General features: G+C 43.8%; 1 protein-coding gene and 1 long non-coding RNA gene across 44 annotated transcripts in view; one reads left to right on the top strand and one right to left on the bottom strand.

Moving 5' to 3' along the window:
- The window catches only part of FBRSL1 (fibrosin like 1), a 502,421-nt gene that overhangs the window by 308,632 nt on the left and 170,933 nt on the right, over positions 1-22,856 (bottom strand). The window lies entirely within an intron of this gene.
- On the top strand, positions 5,714-12,993 carry LOC111936502 (uncharacterized). The gene is made up of 2 exons (XR_015277789.1): positions 5,714-6,145; positions 11,048-12,993. It is a non-coding gene; the product is annotated as an uncharacterized LOC111936502 (long non-coding RNA).

Raw genomic sequence — 22,856 nt, 5'->3', positions numbered from 1 at the left:
GACTAGGTGGTGAGACAATTCAGGAAATTAGCCCCAAAAAAAAGCAATTTTTTTTCTCATCACATTAGCTTTTGGCTGGTTGAGCTCTCTCCAGCAGTTATGAACACTTACAGTGTTGGCTGAGGGAGAGGGAACATGTGGCCAGAAGCATCAGGGAGGGAGCTGGACACCCCTCTCCCTGTAAGATGGGACCATGCTGGAAGCACAACAAAGGGCAAGCTCTCCCTGCCCTGTTTTACAGGGATCTTCCAAAGCTCAAAGGAGGATGAGGCTGGAACCCAACCTGGTTGTTTAGAAGGTGTGATGTCAAATACACAATTAGCTGTTTTCTGCAAAAGTAACTTTGAATTCTGTGCAAAACCACACTTAGAGCTACTCCAGAACTTGCTGTTCTGTGGGAGAGGTTCCCAGGATGCATCTTCCTTCAATAATCTCCTGTATATTGCTGCAACTGACTTGGGCACCTACTTAATCTGTGACCTTACAGCTCCTGTCAAGCAGACTGTGACCCTCTCTAGACTTGTATTATCCATTACCAAATTTTCATTTTTATTAAACGCAGCAGAGACTTTTTCCCTTCTCCTCTAGGAAGCATGAATTCTCTTTTGTCATTTATTCCACAAATGATTTATACCAAGAGCCTGTCAACTATAGGAGGTGCTTGTGCTTACTATACCTGCAAGTAGCTCTGTCCTTTCTGGGTCATTACTAATAAAGCACTTATCCCTCATACAAGCACAAATGCCTCCCTGTGCTCTCACAGGTATTTATCTGAGCACTTCAGAGTCCTCAGTGGATTTATCCTCACAGTGCTCTGCCGAGCTGGGCACTGACGTGATTTCTGTTACACAGAGAAAGAGCAGGGCTTGGGGACTGAATTCAGCTCTTTGCTGCTCCAAGGAAACAATCTCCTGAATCAGGATGCTGTAACCACCCATGATTCTTCCTTACTCTCCCCACCTGCATCCTCTTGGGACAGCAGGAAACTGCTCCTGGGTCCATCTCACATTCTCTCCTTTACCAGAGAGCCCTGCTCCAGCAGAGCACTGCTGCTCCAGCCTGCAGGAGAGAGAGCTTCAGCCTCTGGGGCCTTTCCTTACTGCTGAAGTGCTCATGAAAGAGAGCATCCAACCCACACCTCCCAGCCTGCGTGACCCAAATCATCACCCTCTGTCCTGGCTCCCCATTCACAGATGACTCATGAGATGAAGTCTCCCCGCTGCTCAGCACCATCACTCCGCAGCCAGCCAGATTTCATGAACAACAGTAAAACAAATATATTTGTCTTGCAACTCCAGCGCCAAGACAAGCAAGGAGCAAAGCTGGGGGCCAACTGTAACACCACAGATTTTGGCAGCCAGCCCTCTTTCCAGCTCCTTATATATTTTCGTCCCAACTTTCCACCTAGGTCTCCCTCTTTTCTGGTATTTCTGGGCAGATCATAACACCCACCAAAGAGCAACAAACGCCTGCGTGGCTCAGTGCTTGCCCTTGATGAATTAAGGCACCTCCACACTCGCTCCTCTCCCACTCTTTCCAGCACCACTTTATCACAGACAAGGCCCAGAAACCTGTTGCTGCTGTGTTTCTCTTCTAAACCCTAAAGCCAACTGGCAAACTAGAATTTAACCACACAGCTGCTGAATGCAGTTAGATTAATACATGGTGGCCAAACAAAACATTGCTTTTAAAATGCAATTTGTGCTTGGCACTGGACACATTGGGAAAATTCAGAGCAAGCTGCACTACAGACCAGCTCATAATCCTATGCAGAAAGTGCTTTGATGCCCCCAATTTACATCTGACAGCCTTAATGCATTTTGGAAAGAGGCAGTAGAGTAGAAAGCCCTTGCATTAATCACGTCTGATGTAAGAAAACTAATTTTTGCTTCTACTCGGTTGTAAAATTCTTCGTGTGCACACACCCCATTTTCCAAAATCTAAAAAAAAAAATCACAGCAAGATGGTGGAAAAAAAATTGAGAAATTCTGGCAAGTTGTAACTTTTATCCTGAGAAGTCCTCCTTTACTGATCCAAAATATACCTTGCAGTTTTCTGGTGGCATGGGGGAAAGGAAGGTGTAACAAAAAGTTTTCACCTGTGATTATCTTGCCTGACCCTCCATCCTTGCTGTACTGAGCTCTGTTGGTCTGCACAGGTATTTATGGTCAATCTCTTGCAGACAGAATGCATATTTCCCCACCACAATAAAAGTTAGTTCAAAGCAGGCTGCTCCCATTGAAGTACTTGGGAGATTTTTTTTTTTCTTCCATCAGCTTGAGCAGGAGTTGGGTTGGGCTCACTGAGATAGTCTGCTCCAGGAAAATCCTCACTTGTTGATTAGGGCTCAGCAGGAATAAACACAAAGAGTATTTTATTTTCTTTGGTAACTTCCCATTCCCCAAATAATTTGAAATTAATCCTCCAATTTAATTTCAAGCTGCTTTTCTGCTGCGCTTGGTTGCTGAAGGAGAAAAGATTCTGGAGAAAGCAGCACAGGTGAATTACATTTGCTCAACATTTTCAGCATTAAATAATCTGCACATAACTCAGGCTCGCTCCAACGGTACACTGCACTGACCTGACATAAAATATAGCTCTGCTAAGCCAAAAAAGATAAAACAGGGATACCTTCATATTTAAAGGAGAAACAGTGAAGGATTTCAGACTTTAACGAGATACAGATGCCGACCACTGAGTGAATCACTCCGCTCATAATTAAAGAGTCTTCTGATGTCTGAAGACTCTTCCTGTCATGAAAACTCTTGGATGCCATTTCATCTCCATCCTAAGCCTGATTTCAGACTGAAAGAGGGGAATCCAAATGTTGATGTCACCCCAGACACCACTTATATTCTCCATTTCCCTTTTGAAGAACTTGGTATTAATTTCTGTCTATTCGGGTTTTATGTTTTTATAGGTCTTCAGGCACCCTTAGAGCTAGACAGGAGATATGAAAAATCAACAATGAACCAAGGAATTTCCAGGCACCGTGCTTTAGCATTTCATGCAAACCAGCAGTATTTAAATCAGGGATCTCTCTCACTAACCCACAGTATAAAATCAGAAAATTCCACTTTCGTGTACAAGAACACAACAAAAACATTTTACAGTTTTGCTGATGTTTCAATGTAACAATTCAAGGATCCCAGAGGAGTGAAAGTCACAAGAAGTTGGAGCTTTATTACTATTATTATCCAGCTGGGCTACCTGGGGGTAAAAATAAAAAGAAAGGAGAAAGCAGCATCCAGGCACAACAACCTTTTCATGAGATGCCCAAAAACTTGTCTTACCTTACAACCTGCATGCCCAAAAAAGCCCCTTTTTTTGCCAATTAGATTGGAATTCCCTATTTTCATTTACTTACCATTACTACTCCCTGAGCATGAATAAATCTCTCAGCTTTTCTGCTATGAGGTAAAGGAATGATTTAAAAAATAATAAATAAATCACTCTTATCTTGAGCTGGGATATCACCTGAGGGTGCTTTTGCTTCTCTGCAGCTGCAGCCTCCCCAGGGAAGCTGGTCCCCACGCTGAACTAGCCCTCATGCTGCAAATTTCTCCTCTTGTCTCTTCTGACAGCCTGTATCCTCCCCCTGGACAGTGATGTCCAGAATGAAATGTACTGTAGCCACCACCAGAACTGAATAAAGGGAACAAAATGCTTTGAATTTCTTATAGGAAACCATATTTCTGTTTCCTGATGACTTTTTCCCCCAGCCCTACAAAAAGATTCCATTGCAGATGCCAGGGCATTTTGTGATCCTGTAAACCCCAAACCCTCCACTCACACTTTATCATTTCTGGCAGAAGAGGTACCCAACCACTTCTGGTCTTTTACAGTTCAGTCCTTCTTTGCTTAGCACTGCTAAGCTGGAACCCTCCTTTTTCAGACCTTTTCTATTATTTCAGATCCCCTGAATCCTAGTCCTGAACTTGGCTGTGCTCGTACCTGTCTCAGCTTGGCAGGACCTGCAGAGCAACTGTGATCACTAGCTTGTCTTCCAGGTGTTAATGGAGATGGAGATTGCTCAGGAGCTCCACCTCTTCCAGGGACTGCTGCCTTCTGTGCTTAAAAACAACTTCATCATCTTTATCATACTCTCCTGAAAAATATTCCCTAGGCATTACAGGCTTCCCAGCCTGCAGCTCCTCCCTTTCTCCCTTTTTGAAAGATATCCCATTAAATTTTCTTTTCTGCAGTCTTCTCAAGCCTCATTTGTCCTCCACAGATTTTCAAAGATTATCACTAATGGCACTGAAATCACTTAAGCCAGTTTTCTAACTATCTGGAGCTGAATTCCTCCAGGCTCTGCTCTGCATTCAAACCTATTCTTTCCCTCTTTTCTGAGAGCATGCTGGCTGCAGCTGACCCTCTCAGGAAGAACAGAAGGAATAAAAAAGTCATTTGGTACTTCTGCTTTCTCACTTCCATCTTCTAAGAGCTTTTCCTTTCCACAGAGCAGCAGACTAACTCATTCCCTGGCCCAGCTCTTGCTGCAAACACATTGACAGAAACCCCTCTGGCTGCCCTTTTAGTCTTTTGCCAATTGTGGCTCATTTGGACCTTGGCTTCTCAATTTTCTTTACATGTTCATGATAAAATTATTCTCAATAGTTCTACCTACTCTCCAGTATTTTTATGTTGCTTTTGAGTTTCAGGTCATTAAAGACCCCGTGATTTAGCTAAAGTAATCTCTTACTATGTTTCCCATCTGTCCTCTCCATTAAGGGAGTTCTACTGGTGCACTGAATTTACTTCTCTAAGAAACCTTTAACTCTCCCAAACTTCCTCTTCAGCCAGAGCAGCTTGCCAAGACTGCAGCTCTGAGCTGACTTAAATCCACTTCCCCAAAACCCATTGTCTTCCCCATGCTGCTCTCCCTACTTTCCTTCTTAATAATCAGCAGTCTGGCAATCCAGAAATGTTTTTGTTTTAGAAAGGCTATTCTGCCCAGGTGGCCTCATTTCCTAAATTTCCCAAGGACTGAATTCCAGCTACAGATCAGTTTGCATCTGTTCTGCTTTGGGTTCTGGACATGAACAAAGGTGTAGTTCAAGCACTTAGAAGAAATTTTCATGTCAAAGTATCACAGTCAAACCTGTCCTGCTACAAAACATCGCCCCAAAATAGAGGAACTGGCAAAGAATGAAGGGAGAGGATTAAAAAAAAAAAAACCCTCAGATTTTTCTGGAAGGACAGACAACACATCCTCCAAAGCATCGGAATCTTCAGCTCAGTGTCCTTAGAAAAGGCTGCAGAATCCGCCTTGCTGCTGGCAGAAGATATAATGAAGGATTTAAGTACAGGTTGTAAAATTCTATGTGCTGTCCTAGATAATTTATACCTTTCCAAATGATGCCTCTCCATTCCTCAGATACACGAGATCACCCTGGAGGAGTCAGCCCTGACCCCAGTCCTTTCAACATCCTCTCTCTGCACAGGGGATACTTATATCCTCCAGCCGTGCTCGCTCGCAGCAGCAGTCGATAGGAAAGAGTGGCTTAGACAGAGGAGCTCAGAAAGAACAAATATTTTTACAGCAGCCCCCTAATACTTCGAGCAGGATGGGAAGACGACAGCATGGACAAGGGAGCCATTGAAAACAGCACTGCTCCTAACATGTGCTTGGGAAGATATCTGTTATCTGGGGTCTGCCAGCTGGCTCCTGTGTGCACAGCATCACCCTGCCCTTAACTCTGTTTGCTTTGCCGTTCCCACAAACGCAGTCTTTGCCCTGCACAAAAACCCCCTCCTGCTGTCAGCTGTGATTAACCAGCCCCAAGGAGCCCCTGCCAGCCAGGCTGCAGCAGGGCCAGCCCCACTGGAAGCACAGCTACCCCAAACAATCCCCCAACAGATGAACACTGTGGCCAGCACTGGGAAGGAAGCAAACTCTCTCTCTGCCCAGGCCTGTGTTAATCCCATTGTCCTTCCCAACACCAAATCTGCCAATGGTTGACTTCTGCAACTTCTAATTGAGCATCCCTGGGAGGACCTGCACCCCATCTCCAGCTCTACCTCATCCTTCAGCAAAGGTGATTCTCCTGCCCCGACTCCTGAAGCCCAGCTATCACCCAGAAGAAATCTTCCTTGACCCTTGCAGAGAAGCAGGAGACATCAACCATAGGATCAACAGAGTGTAAGTATGGTGCAAACAATGAGTTATCCACAACCTGATCCATATTTGCAGCTTAATTTCTGGCTGCTCCCTATTGGGCCATACAGGTGCTCTCAATGTATTAAGCTTCATCCTAAAATAGTTGAGGTCCTCGCTCCCATTATAATCTTTGGCCAAACTCCACTCCTAAGAACATCTGGATGCTGTCAATTTGCCCTCTCATGCAAATTAGGATTATTACATTCCCTTACAGAAGCTGCCTTTCTTCTATTAATTTGCTCTTACCCAACTATTTGCACCTCCATCAAATATCCTAAGCTGTCTGTATCAATATTTGAGTTGCTAGTTTATTTTTCTTTCTAGCTCGTTTCCATTTATGGCGTGCTTCTCCATTTAATATTAAATCGACAGTGACAGATCATCACCCTTTTTCTAAATTCACTAAATGGTTTAATAATATAATTTTGAGAAACAGATTTGTGGCTTGCACGCACACACCAAGGCAAAATAAAGATGACAGCGCATTTGAACAAGGCAGCAATAAAACAGTGATAGTAATAAAGAATAAAAATGCTATTATCAGGTTGCCATGGGAACCAGCATTCAAGGACTCCAGGTAACGTTGTAAAACATGCCACTGAGCATAAAGCAGCTAAGCAGGTTAAGAGGTTATTTATTAGGCTGCGACAGTGCAGTGCCCTCTGGTGAGAGCGCAAGAGAGGCACAAAGGGGCCCCAAACCAGGCACAAGATCCCAGGGTTTGTGCCCCGGGAGCATCACCCAGAACTGGGAGGGGATGGCCACAGGCCAGGCTGGTGCAGAGCTGTGCAGGGCTGGCACCAGGACAGGCACCCACAGCTGCTCTCATCTGCCTCCTGTCCCAGCCACAGCGCACACGGAGCACCAAGGGCTCCGGGAAACACCTCCCTAGGTGGGATGTGCCAGCCTCTGCGAGGGATGCTCTTCCTGCTGAGGGTAAGGGGACCAGCTAAGATGAAAGCCACAGCAGGTATGATTAAAGCCAGCAAGCACAATCCTTGGGCACAGCGTGTTTTCTTAAGGACTGAAAGTGGAACTGGTTCCATGCCCAGAAATGTCACTAAAATTAGCAGCAGTCCCCCACATGGAGGGGTTCCAAACCCTCTGGAGCTCAGGGACACGCACCACTGCATGAGGAGCACAGGGAAATGAGTCAAGGGAGTAAGGAGCCCATGTGCAACAACAATCCAATTCAGAAATTCAATTCAGCTCAGGGTAAAAGCAGGCCGAGGTGTCCCGTCCTACACAAGACAAAAATACATAGATACCAATCAAACACAAGATGTTCTTGAGCATCTTGACAAGGTGGAACACCCCCCCACACACAACAGAGGATGCTGCAAAAGCCTTTTGAGTGCAGTGTGCTCCCCTGCACCCTCACTGTGACTCTCACATGGGGACATGTGGCTGATGGCCATGTCCATGCCTGCCAACAGCAGACATCGAGCCTATTTCAGGTACCATTAGTTAACATGAAGCATTTATCTGGGGGAGCAGAATAGACTGCTTACAAATATCACAGCACAGGGTTTTCTTTCTTTCCCACAAGCCTTTCTGTAGGGAAATCAATACAAAACCTAGTTAAATGATTTTGAATAAATACTGTTAACATTTTGTATAGATTGGCTCCTCCAAAACTGAATCAAAGCTAATACCATCCTGATCCATCACCCTTCCTGCCACACCTAAAATAATGGAAATCGTAACAGAGAGAGGATGATTTTTAAGCCTGCCAAAACCTGCTAAACACAAGGCATGGCTGGATTAGCATTTTCTATTAGCAAAGCCTATTTAGCCTAATATTCTGCAGTACCTTCCATGCAGCTTTGCTGTTGGGATGAGGGTCAGTGCATGCCCAGCCTGCCAGCACTACTCTGCCAACAGCCAGCTCCCAAACCCACCACAGCTCTGTGGCTAGCAGCAGGTTTGGATTTGTCTTTAAAGTGCAGAAATACTGCTGGGAGGTGGAGTGGGGCTGGAACATGGAACCCATCTCTCCTTGTTTTCCCCTGCACTGTTAAAGCTGTCAATTCAATTCTCCTCCCACTAAGTGGCACCAATGCACCGCAAACCACAACGAAAACATCTGTACAGACAGCTTATAAATAAATATTCCCCTGTCTTCCTGAGGCTGGCCCGCAGCAGGGGAAATCAAACAAGCAGGGGCTGCGTGCGGGAAGGGGCGGCAGGGCTGGCCAGCTCTGCCCCAGCACAGCCCTCCAGGTATGGCTCTCCTCCCTCATAAAACCTTTAATCACCTGCCATGAAGGAAATGCAGCTTACAGGGACACAAGGAAAGAGAAAAAGTCAGAGGTAATGTTGTGTTTGCTGCACACCCAATACCTGATCTCTCTTTGAGAAGAGAAGCGGTGCAGGGACAGTAGCAGACATTGAAACCCATGGAGTGTTGAGCCAAGCCCAACCCAGAGTCCCTGCAGTTGAATTGCATATAATCCACACCACAAATCACACCCTGAATGTCAGGCACTGCAGTTTTTCTTCCAGACAGCCCTTGTGAGGCCCTTTTGTTCAGGAGAGCTGTAAGGACTGCCCTGAGTTCCTGGCTGAATGGCCAAGGCTTTGCCCAGCAAAGCCCAACACTTGTGTTACTGGAGAGCAGGCATGTGGGGCAGAAACAGCTTGGCTGTAAATCAAATCTACTGTAAAAAATCAAATCTGTGGCTCAAATTTACTGTAGCTGGGAAAAGGTTATGAAATAAGAGGCCCCATTTCTGTTAACCATCAGGCAAGAACAGAAACTAAGAGGGGAAAATGTCGAGCAGGAAAAACATCTAGCATCTTTTCACCAGTGCTCTTGAGAGAAGTGGCAGTTAGCCAGAAATACCAGTGCAAATGCCAACAATGAGCAGTTTGGGACACCACAGTTTCCCTTGTCACGGCCTGTCCTTTGGAAGAGTGATGCCCATGGTCCCAAACGAAGTCGTGTGTTGGGCAAAGAGCTGAGCAGTGCCTGGACAGGAGGAGCAGGACCCAGCAGCAAGGGATGATTGGTCTCAGTGGTTTCACCACCATCTGCCTCACATTTGCTCCAGCAGAAAGCTGCTAGAAGACAGCAGCTCTGTAACTCATTCCCACGCAGGCCAGCCTGGCCAGACACACAGAGCCCAGCGCTGGAAGCTGACAGACACTGACTCCTCCAGCCCGGGAGAACTGCCTGTGGCTGACGGCCACCACACTCCAGACCAGACATACCAATCTGCCCTCCTAAATTAGCAACATGCACTGGCCACAGAGGAATAACTTGCCTTCATCTACAACAGAGCTAACAGCCACAATCACCACCTTTTTATACAGCAAGTCTGAGCAGCTATCCCTAAGGGGAGGAAGATATCCCTAAGGGGAGGAAAAAAGAGCTCATAGGCACCTCCTGAGTTTGTTTTTAAAACAACACTCACAGATGTAGGACTGACATTAAACCTCCTGTGCACTGAAACCAAAACAGGGAATAAAAGTATCCCCTCAGTCTTGAAGCATTCCAGATACCCTACACTGAGCACTGGAGCATCAAGTCACTGGCCAGGGATGCTGACTTGCTTCTTTGTGCTCCCTCCACCTTTTCCCCATGCAATATCCAACAGCTGATTATTCTGTTGTTTGCAGTAGACTGAAGTAATTAAGCTTAACCCTAGTCCTGTGGGAGTCCCAGAGAAGGTTAGTGATCCACAGGCATGACACGCTGTTATTTATAGCTGATTAAGTTCTATTTATCTACATTTAAATGTTGCAGGAGATGGGAAGAGATCCCAAAACACATCTGTGTCTTATTAGAAACACCAGCTGTGTGTGGTAGCTTAAAGTTTGCCTTTCTTGAGAGGTTATAAGGAAAAGAAAAACCAACCCTGAATAACTCAAATTCTTCACTGTAGCTAAATAAATTGGTGTGGTTTAGTCATAATCTTCAAGATGTAAGCCCGCCATCCCATGCAACTGACCTGCTTCTGGGGTCAAACTCAAACCCAAAATTAGCCAGGCCACTTTGAAGCTGTTCTGAGCACTGTAATTGCATTTAGTTTTTACTGTAAGACTGTTCATGTCTTAAGAGACATGAGAAAGGTGACCAGCAGGTCACAAACCAGATCTTTAGAGACATAACTTCTGAGCCTCTATGCATTTCCTAACTGCACTGTGGTTTCACTAGTTAGACCCTCTTCATGTATATGCTCTGTTTTCTCTCACACACACAGAGGAAGACAAGCAACCTGAGGGGATGCAGATCTGTCACCACCCTTTCCTCCAGGCAGATGTGGTGCTAGGGCCCACAGCAACCACTGAGACCTTAAAGCCTTTGTGCAATTTGAGTTACTGCTTTTTTGCTGGTAGAGAACAGTGACAGAATTACTTGCACGTAGGATATAACGAAGAGTTTCAATAATAGTATCGTCATAACTCAGTCAGGCTCTAGAGGAAGGGACACCACTGTCTTGTCACTATTTTCACCAGATCACAGAGGTAATGCAGAGTTTACCTCCTAATTGTCAAAGCAGAATGTGCTGAAGGAAGCATCAAGCTGAGATCTCCTTCTGCAAGGAGTCCTAGCTGAACCATCCAGATAGCAACAGGGGGGTAGAGCAGGAACATCCAGCTTTTGTGGCTGCAGAACTGTAACTCTCCCTAAGACACTTCTTAAGAACCAGGAGAATGACATATCATTTGCCTTTTTCCACTGCAAACCATTGGTGAGCTGCAAGACCTTTGTTGGTAAGTTCCAGCCCAAGAAGAGCTGGCTGAGTTTCACTTTTAGCATCACCTGAAATGGAGCTGAGATTCAAAATGAAATTTTAAGGTAAAAAGCAAAACCTCTGAGTTTTGTGAAGAACACTTTGAAATGCCTCACCTTGGCTTTGACAGCTTCTTCTCACACAGGAATCAGTGAGACTGTGTCCACAGGAGCTCAGTGAAACTCTGCACCTTGAAGGGAAGACCCACAAGGACTACCTGCACCCAAGCCACTGACTGCAGTCCTCTGATGGACCATAAACTGGCTGTCAACCACCCCACCACAGACCAACTGCAGCTCACTTGGGCTTCCTTGGCAATCCTCAGCCACAGTCTGACCCAGGGGTGAAGCCACCCTGCCTTCCCTGTGCAAGTTCTCTCCATCTCCTGGCTCTGACCATCCCCATCCAGCGCAGAGATCGGGGACTCCTGGCTCTCACCAGTCCCAGCCCACATCTCCTCCAGTGATGCAGCCCTGGGCTGATGTTAACAGAGCGTTAAACCTCAAATTAGAGCACGGCTGGAGCAAGCCTGGGATATTTCCAGTTTCCCCTAGGAAGGCAATGCTGCCAGCTCTTTGTTTTGTAGTGAGGCATGTGATAATTTGGCATCATCTTCTAAGTTCTGAAATTTGCTGGAACAAAAGAAATGTTGAGCTTTCATTAAGAGGAAAAAACAAAGTGTACAGTCTCAAGTCATAAACACAGACTTGCAAATACAGCCCATGAGTGCCTGAATACAATTAAGAAGACTCTAAACCAGTGCTCATTAAGTGTCTCGGTTGCTGGATAGCTTATTTGTTCATTCTTATTATTTGATTAGATTTGATAACTCAAATTGTTTGGAGCTGTATTTCTGCTGTGGTTCATCTATTGCTAAATTCCTTTCACAGGCCTCCTTTACAACCCTTAGGAATTCAGGTGGTCACTCCGCAGTGTTATTTTAAAACTGATGTTTTGAGATATACTAATATAGAGAACTATCAATCCCTTAAATTTCACTTACTGCTGCTTTTGGATGATGTGTTTCAGCAGTTGCAGGCAGGCACGGGCATACATTCAGTAAGTCAACTGCCAGAAAAATTCCTCCCATATTATAGGAAAAATAAAAGCATTTCAGTTTAAAAACAAAGAAAGAAACCCAACAAAAACAAAGCCAACAATGAAGCAAAGTCTGGTTATTCCAGAGTACAGTTTCCCCTGGTACTTTGTGTTGCAATTATTGACATATCCCCAGATAGTCAAACTCATGTGGTCCAAAGTTTTGTTGTGGACTTTGTAGAACACGTTGTGCCTGAGCCAACTGGAGCACTCAGTTTGTTATCAGGCTGACCTGAGGAACAGGGGACACACCAGATTTGCTTCTCAAGGGGAGGGGGGAAAAATCAAATCACTGAGCTACACAAACCACAATAAAAAGCAAAACTAAATTCAAGCACACTACAAGAGGCAGGTTCATGTTGCAACCACCCTGACTTCTCCAGACTCTTGGGTTGGAGGAACAGCACAAATAACCAAGATGAGGAAGCACCAACACCTTCCACTTCTCTGTAACTTCAGCTGTAATTGAATGCAGCTCCTGGCAGAGCCACATAACCTCAGGACAAGAGTATCTTCAGGTACACACAACAGCAGCAGCAGGATGAATACTCCTCTAACAGCAGCAGTATTTCTTCCTCATGTTTTTTTCAAAATGTTTTTAACTTTATACTTCAGCTGGACAGGCTGAAAACACGAGTAGAGATGGAATGCCTGAATGCACTGCTTTACTATTAATCCTAATAAGCACGAGCAGAAATCTGAAAGCAAACACTACAAAGGATTTTCACCACAAAAATTCAACCTCAATTTCCATTTTCTAACCATAGTCCTACAACTTCAGAATTTTCCTTGTTGTACTTATGAGTTCCTCTGCTTCCTCCTTTCAAATTATATTTACACAAAAAACAAACCAATCTGAATTATTCTGGAAAACTACAGCATACACGCTCTCAGATTTGCAAGAGCTGCTGAGTGCATAATTTATTAGAAGAAAGGCAGAACCAAAATACAGCCATACCATATAAATCACCTTCAATAAGAAGTAGACAAAAACACCACATTCGTTTCTGTAACCCTGTTTCTGTCCTATTCATTGCATGCAGATGGGATGAGTTCAACTGGAGGCTTGTTACTGGTCTCTATTTAAAAATAATCCCACAAAATCACAAACCCCAAGAGATAACACAGTCAAAAATAGTATGAAGAACACAAACGTGCTGCCACAAACACAGCATAGATTTTTAAGGGCTGGTGTTTTACACCCCCATTCAATGAACTGCTGTAAACTAACAGATTGTTACAGGAACTTTGGGGAAGTACCCAGAGAAAGCTCCCAAACCTGCTGTGTCACCCAACCTTTTGTATCCTCCAGAAACACAGCTCAGAGTCTGAAATGGGACCGGACAGCAAGAGGCACAGCAGTACCTGGGTCTTCTTCTCTCCCTCAGCATTCACCTCCACTCTTCAGCATGGGTCCCCTCCTCTAGGCACATGCACTGCTCCCCAGAAGTGCTCAGAAGAGGCTGCCTGGCTCAAAATAATGAGAATCTAAAACAACAGCTGAAGCACTTAAATAAAAAAACATGAAACAAAAGAAGAGAAGGGGGACAGACCAAAAAAAAAAAAAAAAAAAAAAAAGGTAGTGGAATAAATCCAAGCGTAGCTCTTGCAGCTCAGAGCCCCTGGCAAGTGCCAGCAGTTTCAAAAGAGCTGTAATCTCTAAACTGTTATCAAGGTCTTATCGCACTCCAGTTCTTATCTAAACCAAACAATCTCTAGAACAGCAGCTGATAAGGCATCCTGACAAGGTAATTTCAGCAATTTAAATCCACTGCTACAGCCATCATACAATGAGAATATTTTAACACCCTTTCCAGTTTAACCTCTAATCTCTCTTCCTCTGTTCTTTCCAAACACAAGGCCAGTTTTTCTCTCCTGCAGCCAGGCACACTTCCTGCCATCGTTCGTGTTACAGGCAGGTGCCCTTTGAGCTCTCCCCTCCGGTGGCACAGCCCAGCCGCCAACGCCAGCTTGCTTAATCAAAAGGATCATTATTTTCCCTCTGAATTCAAGTGGCCATTTTCCCCGGCTCCACAAAGGTCCGTCGTTAAAAGCGGTGGCTACATCTGTCACAAGCTGCTGTGTGGGAGAGGAGAGGGAAATCAAAGGCAGCAAACATGAGGCAGGATCAGCCCCAGCCCTGGTGTGACTGGGTGTCACACAGCAGAAACGTGTTCTTCATTGTCCCGTGGGATTTCCACCTAGAACATCTCACACACATGCCACAAGGCAGGATTAGCTCAATGGCTCATCTTCCAAAATCATTCACTGGCCAGAACATCCAGTGTCTCTTTCTACTTTTTTTTTTTTTTTTTTGGCAACAGACTTCTTATATCAGGCTAGACTGTGATATATGGGACATCTGAAAACACTTAGTCATGCTAAATGTGGCTGGCAAATGATATACAAAACCAGCTACCTCTACTGGACAGAAGCATCAGTCCATCTGATGCAACTTCCTCTGGTCACCAAACACTGCTTTGACACAATTCCTAATTATTTCTGTCTTTATGGTGGAGCAGAGAAGTGAAATTAAGCTACTAAGACATTGCTGTGACTCCAATGCTAAGCAGAACTTGCCCATATCACATAATGCTTCTGTCCACAGCACAGGGCAGAGCAGCTTTAGAACCAAAGGAGTTTACCCTGGGCTTTCCACAGCTCCCACGAGGCTGGGGAGCCAGGCTCAGCTCTTGTGCAATGGCCCTGGGCACACCCAGCACCTGCAAGAGCAGCAGAGCCACCAAAGTTACCCAAAGTGACCAGAGGAGAGCTCCTGGAGGATCAGTGGTGCCATCACCGAGTGTGCCAGAGGTGCTGTCTTCGTATAAAAACAGATAGTGAACAGTTCAGACTAGAGAAATTGCTCAATTCCTTCAGGTTGAGCTTCCCAAATCCGGAAAGGGAATTCAAGATTTCTTGGTATATGCACACCAGTGGGGCAAAAAAAAATAAAAATCAGATGTTGCAAACCCCAAGAAATCGCTAAAGATGGAAAATTCTTCTACACCTTATTTCAAAACCTTTCTTCAATCAAAAGTTAATGAATCAAGAGACATACCAGATGCAAACTCCCATTTTCCTCTATAAATCAGTGTCTGACATGTGAAATGCAAACTAATTTGTTTACATTACAAGACTTAAATATGGTTAAAGAAATAATAGAGTGTCTTCAGTTTTAATCAGAAAAAATTATCCTGAGTTCCAGAAAAATTATCTAGCACAGGTAGGAACAGAACTACAAATAAACCATAGTAGCCTTCATTAGCCCCAAGAGAGATGAGTTATTATTTCCTTTCTCTTACACTGTAAAAACCAATGATTTTTTTTTAACCCCTGAATACCTCTGACTGGGAAAGCATTGGGTCTTTGACATCAAGGAAACCCACCAGTGGTGGTCTCATTCACGAGGTATGAAAACCTGGGTGTATATGAATATTGCTCTAAAGGAGGTAACATCAAGACCTGACAGCATGAGTGCCTACCATCTAGGAAGAAAATGATCAGCTAGTCCCGAAAGACATGTGATTTGTATCAAAATACACATCATCTTTGTGTTCCTCCTGCAAGGCTTTTCCTGGGAGGTTATTTGGGCTGGATGATGTGTTCTAATGGGTTCCTATTGTATAATATTTGCAAGGGCTGTGCATTGCCCTGGGTCCAACTGCTCTGCTCCAAGGAGAAATGAACATCAGAGCTCAAGCTGTTTCTTCAGCCAACCTGAGTGCACAGCGAGCTCGCCTGTGAAAGCACAGTTATGATACAGCCACTCAGCATTTAAAACATCCCATCCAACCCACCATAAACTGTCACTTCAGGCATTTATGGCAGACAGTAAACACATGCTTATCAGGGAGCTGCACCCTGCAAACTCAGCCAATGGAGCAATTTTTCTTATCAAATCAATGGCTTATCAGGGAACTTAACAAAAATAAAGGTTACACCATACGGTCTCCTCCTTTTTACCTCTGCTCCATCAAGATGTACAACTCTAATTAAAGCTACATTGCCCAGACTTTGTAGATTTGCTTCCTCCTTGCCTGCCCTTGAAAGCAAAAGCCTGCCTTTAAAGCAGAGCACATGGAAACAATTCCCTCCCCAGCTGTGCTGAGCTGGACAAACACCACATCGAGCCCGGCCCCCAGCCGTGCCCACCTGCTCGGGTCGATGTCCCAGCGCGTCCCCCGGGCCCTGCTTCCTGCACCCAGGGACAGCACCAAGGGCAAGAGCCAGCAGCAATGACAGAGATGTGTCTGCACAGCCACTGGAAACACAGGGACACCATTGCTGCTGCTGATTTGGCTAACTGAACTGACAAATGGGAGCAAACACCGTGTGACAAAACAGAAAAGAGCTCCGATTCCCTTTTATCGAGAGCTGTCTAAAAATGTGAGGTCACGTTGCATGAACAAGGGCACTTCTGAAGCAAGCAACAGTGAATCTTTTTGTTTGACCAATTATTAAAGCTCTTCAGAAGCCATACTTCTCCGCACAAAATGAGTTATTCCACCTTCTGTGGTTGTTCTGTCCCACACCACAGCCTTACTCTCTGCTGGCAAAGCAACAATAGCCCCCTCAAACATCAGTTGGATGCAACTTACTGCCTGTAATTTAAGTTAACTTAATTAATGATCTTCTAATTAACTGCTGTTTAACAGTTGACATCAATGATAGATCATCTTCCATCCATAAGTTTGCAGCAGAGGCACTGGAAAGTACCCACATGAACAGCAGCCAGATGGAGACTGAGGAGTAGGTGTCTTGAGTGGGTACTCGTGCTGTTACCCAAAACAATTGCTATTAAATGCCTTCCCATATTCAGACATGAAAATTCCTAAATTGCTAGGGATCAGAAGAATTTCAGGTGCTGAGCTGCTGGGATGCCAAGCTGACCTTCATGTTAACCAAAGACTTCTCTGCTTCGGGGAACAAGACTGGTGAAGTTACTGAAGACAAGGAAACGACCCTCTTGATTTTTTTTTTTTATTCAAATCAGGTTTTTCAGATGACAAAGCAGCTGTCAGTATTACCACGGAACTAGGTGAATAATGACTTCTTAAAAATTCAATAGAAGCAGCCCAACTACTCACTCACCACTTTACACCACACAGCTCTGGTCAATCCAAGCTTCTAATCTTGACATGTGACTGCTCCTTCTAAAAGCTGTAGCTCATCAGATATAAATTAACCTGAAAAATGGAATTACCCTGTAAAGTGGTCTGCTCTTTCCCTCTACTTTTTACAAGATCTAAGAATAAAACACTCAGGGCCTATAATCTGTTGCTGACAACACTTGATTTTGCTGAGCTGTACAGTCTGCAACAAGAATCATTAATTTCTACCTAAGAGACAGAGATGGATTTTGATCAGTATTATCCAAATTGCTGCAGCCTGAGCTCCTCCTCAGATGACTAGGAATGCTTTCCATCTACAAGAGCTTTCCTATTGATTAGCTGTTATTTGGTTTTCTTTCCAGAAAATCTTTAAAAATAGCTACTCATCTATTTTATCAATACTACTGACAACTTCATTGTCAAGTAAAAAAACATTAAAGCCCTTAATTTTTTATTTTTTTAACTTCTTTAAACTATTACCATATAAATCTGAACTGTCTTGATGGATTACCTATGCATGCTGTTGCTACCAAGCCAGGTTAAATTTAGTTCTAATGTAATGCACTTACTTCTCAGCTAACTCATAAACACAAACCCCCCTTGATAAGCAAGCAATAAAACCCTGTCCTTTATTGCTACCATGGTAATTCCAACTTTAATATATCTATTATATCAGTACTAAGATTATTTTGCTGCAGCAAATTGAATTCTTCATAAAGGAAATAAAAGAAAATGCATGAGAAATGCTGAAACAAAACTCGAGGTTCTGTGAGAGACTAGAGAACAGAAAATTTCAGAGAAACTGAAATTAGTACTGATATTACAAGAAAAAACAACTTAGAATAACATTATTTCTCACAGTGTTGCTGGGATAATTTGAAGAATGCCAGGACTAAGCATTTCTATACTGCACTTCATCTGAGGCTACCAGAGAAGAGGCATTAAAAAGTTCACTTCCCTGCTGCCTCAAGGACAGAATTCCCAACTTCATCAAACCAACCTGCAGCAGGCAAAATGCTGCAAGCGGAACCTGAGGTCTTATTTCTGACTCACACTTTCTCACTCTTGCAAAATCCTTCCTTTTCCACAGCCTGGATCTGATCTTCCTGGCTTTCAAAAAAAATTGGGAATGGGTTGAAAGATCGTGGATAGCCCTGAGAATTTACTCAATTTGTGCAAAGATTTAGGAGGCAAGTTAACCATCTGCTCTATGTTAGAACAGCTGAGACTCAGAACTCTTGTTCCCCTTTGTGATCTTAACTCCACAGGCTCCAGAAATGTTTTCATTAACACCAATTTTGTATTCAGACAATCAGACACTATCATCATCACTATCATCATCCAACTAAACCCCTGCTCAATGCTTTGCACCACACAACAGTTTTTAATCAATACTAATATGATTCTCAAACTGATAGAGGATTTGGAAATATGTGCAGAAATCTACCATAAGAGGATGAGCCTGTTGTCACTGAGCAGTTCAAGCTTTTCCTTCAGGTGGAGAGCTGCTATAAGCAATTAGAAGAGTTTGCAGTGTATTTTCATGTTCCAGTAAGACAACTAGAATGTTTCTCAGTAAAACAAGGACTGAGAACAGAACTGAGATCTCTAGAGTATAGCATAGTGCTGTATACACCAACTACCACCCCCAGCAAAACCAAGTAAGTTGGAAAATAAGGAAAATAACAAGGAAAAAAAAATGAACTTCTATCTTCCCCCATCTCACCAAACTGAAATCAAGCAGCCAAAACCTGCTGGCTTCACACAACAGAGAAATGAAGGGAAAGGCAGGACCAGAAATATTTCCCTCCTGCTTCCCACCTTCAGCTGGAGCAGCCCCAGCACCCCAGGTCTGTTTTGTCACACAAAGCCCATCTTGCCCAGCCACAGGCTGGCTGAAGCTCCCACAGCACCAGGGTCTGTGATTATTTGGGCTGACACAACCCTGCACGGTCCCCAAGAGCCAGGGAAAGCTTGTTCTTCACTGCAGTGGGGACAAGAAACGGTGGACAAGATGAACAATGAAAGAAAAATGTAGAGCTGGAGAAGTGAAAGCTGCAGTACAGGACAGTTAGAGAGGCAGGTTAATAATTAACACTGAAAACTTGCCATCCCCTAAATTTTTAAAAATGTTTAACTAGCAGAGCCACAGTAAGGAAAGTGTGTGATTGAGTCTTCTTTCCATTCTGCAGTGGAGGAGGACTGAGGAATGAGCTCTCAAAGCCACAGAGAAGAGCACAGCAAGCTGAATAAAATGTGTTTGGCCTCTAATCCTGCCTGCTAGACTGAAAGTCCTCTGCTCTGGTTTATCCTCTTCTAAACCTTGACCAGGAAAGCGAGTATCAGTATCTTTCAAGTAACAACATTCTTATTTGTGAAATGAAAAGCACTTGCTACAAGGGACAAAATAAAAAAGCTGACCTTTGACATTTTTGAAAGCTCAATAAAAGGCTCAATAGGAAGCAAAATTGTATCGTGCACCAATAAACTGTAAATTATTTTATGATATGAGAGGTTACTTAATCTAAAACTATAACTATTAAGGAGAGTGATAAGAGATAAGGAAGGTAAAGACTCAGGGACTTTTCAGTCTCGTATCTTATCACTTCTGGTGTATTATTAACCAACTTGATTCACAATATCCCAGTTACTTTGTGATCTTTCCACAGTTGAAAACTATTACCAAATGTGAAGTATCCAGAACTTTGTTCAGTTGTGCTACTAAAACAATACAATCTTGTTTTTGATCATGCATTCAAGCCACAGTAGCACTAACACAGGGAGTTGTAAATCCTGTAGATTTTTTTTTTTCTTAAGCCTGTGCAAACTTTATTTTGATTTTACTCTGAAAAGAACAGTATGAACACTTACTACTCCTCTCCAGTCAACACAATTTTAAATCCACTTTGCAAAGATTAGTAAACTGCTCTCTAATATATTGCTTTGACATCTCTCTAACCAATTACAAAGTTTTCCAGCAGGCATTGATTTATATTAGATGTCCACAAGAATACTCACATTAATAAAGCTGATTGTGTCTCTCACCACAGAAATTATTTAATGACAGAAACACCGTGATGCACATTCACCTGCACCCAAAGGAAATCAATTTACCAGCTGAACCACCCACCTGCTGTTGAATCTTTTATTTAGCTTGCATTGTTATTGATTTTAATTGAAAAAAATCGTGATTTGTCATAGCTTGTACTTCCTGAAAAATAAAAACTCTTTAATGTGCTATTAAAACTCCAGGTTGTCTTGTCCACAGGGGAAGAATATTGCTCAACTAAATGCCCATATCACAAACCTGCAAGCACACACCACACCTATGATTGTTTTAGCTGTTGTAAACTGTTGTGGTTGGATTAAACAGCTCCAGGCAGAATCCTGGGGCTTGGAGAGAGAGGGATCTATTATTTTATTAAGTGCAATTCATCCTCCTCCCCACTAAATCCTCTATCTGGCCTAGAGTTCATATCAATAATCTCTCAACCTGAAGAGGTTAATGAGATTAAAATATCAGCCCGTGCTGCAACCTTAGGGATGCAATTGTGCTGGGACTTCTGTGCAACACAAACCTACACAGAGGCCAAAAATGTGGGATCTTCTCCAGGTCACTGCTGCTCCTGCACCTCAGCAAAGGTGATGGTGCCCATGAGGAAACTGGTATGGCTAAAAAACTTCCAGAACACGGAAGAAAAAGACAAAACCAAAACGAAACCACTAAGAGAAAACGCAGTGGACTCTGATGCTAACCCAAAGCTGTCCTGCCACGAGGCAGCAGCTGGCATTATGGAGAAAGCCAGGTGGAAAGAGGCAGCAGGACCAGCTCAGTGCCTATAACATATATATATATATATATATATATATATATAAATTATAGCTGCTCCACAACTGTATGCAATAGATGCTCCCCATACAGCATGAAGGAGGAAACTTTTTTCTGGAGGGTGGCTATTTTTGGCCAACAAAGCAAGAATGTAATTTTCTCTGATGCCAAGAGGGCTGTGTTAAAGAAAATGGCTGGGCAAATAAAATACAACCCAGTCTCTGCTCTTGCAGCACAAAGCTGTCTCCAGCCATTTTACATCTGGCAGCTACTTGGCTGATCCTCACCCATGCTGTACAAAATGAGGTATTTCAACACACGCTTATGTTGCAAACAACATTCAAAAGCTTTTCCTTTTGTTGCAACACTGAACCAAAACAAACTTTGAAATCTCAGAAGCTGCAACAAAACAGCTTTGTCATTCCCCCAGCCAGCTTTAATCCTCACAGCCCGGAGGAGCCAGATGGCAGAGCCACAGATACACTCAGGGCTGCAGAGCCCTGTTTCAAGCAGCTCCTTCACACACTCAGCCACCAGGAGCCTCTAACACGAGGAGATGTGGGAAGCCTCAAACATTTTATACTTCTCAAGGGAAAACAATACCCTGTTTTTCCCCACTGAAGAGTGAATGGGGAAAAACAACCCGTGGAAGTGGTTTGCAGCCAGCATTACCTATGCAAAGGAACAAACACTTCCCACGCACAGAGCTCACCCTTAACCCCTCTGTCCTGAGCAATTCTCCCATTTATCTTATTGCATCTCCTCCTTCAAGTTACACTGCCTATAATTATGCAGCTAATACAGAGAGATGGATACATAACATTGCCTCATTAGATTGATAATAGGTTTCTTATAAAAGACATTTTTAATGCAGCTGCAGAGGAGGTAGGATGAGGATTGACCTGCTTAAATATTGCTGCTCCCTCCACTGTCTCCCTGCTACCTTTAGCTCTGCACAGTAATAACCATTACATCTATTTCTCTCTCTCCCTCTTGGTATAAAAACTAATTTAGACCCAAAAGCCTGGTCAGATTTGAGTTGCTATTATATAACTTTTCATTTGACACACACACACCTCGTTGAAGATGGGTTTTTCCTCCTGACAACAGACCTACGTGCTGTGTGTGTGGGGAATTACAGAACACCCACCTTTGCTCGGCTACGTAACATCTGCAGCGTCTCAGAAAAGCAATTCTCTGTCAGACATTTCACTGAGCTACCACCAGGATCCTCCCTCCAGTCACCAGGAGAGCAGGGAGGCAGGAACCCTGAAAAGCTCTGTCAGCTCCCAACACTTAATGCTCTCTGACAACGCCTGCCTGGAGCGAGTGGCTGTAAATAAGAGGGTATGAGACATTCTTCAGCTCGGAAAGAAACAAGGGGAAAACAGAGCTGGAAGTGTCCCTAGGCTTTCTAAAATGTAAAAAAAGACTCCAGCTCGAAAGAAGTGAGAGATGGAAATCTCCCAGCATCCTGCAGCAGCAGCCAGATGGTGTTTCTTCACTTATCGAGGCCCACAAGAGCCATCTGAGCTAGAGGGCAAAGACAAACAAGCTGCAGTAATCACACAACTTACCAGCACCTGGCAGATAATAAATGCTACCACTTAACAAAACTAGAGAAAATAAGCTATGCTATGCTCAAGAGCCTCAGCTAAAGGTAGCTAAAGGGTGCCAGCCTGTAACAGCTACTCAGGATGGTGCTCTTCTCTATATTCTTTCCTGTTATCCTGGATAAGGAAACAATTGGGAGGCAGAAGTCTACTGAAAACCACCCAAGTTAAGGATTTGGTCAGGCATCCTCTGCTTGAGATATGTGACCAATTCAGGACAGGAAATAAATATTTACCATTTCTGTAAAGCCCATGATGTGTCATGAATGCTATCCAGTATCAAAGCACATATGATGTCCT

The sequence above is a fragment of the Cyanistes caeruleus genome, chromosome 18, assembly GCF_971803275.1.
Source record: "Cyanistes caeruleus chromosome 18, bCyaCae1.hap1.1, whole genome shotgun sequence".
NCBI classification, from domain to species: domain Eukaryota; kingdom Metazoa; phylum Chordata; class Aves; order Passeriformes; family Paridae; genus Cyanistes; species Cyanistes caeruleus.
This window is presented reverse-complemented; position numbering and strand designations above follow the sequence as displayed.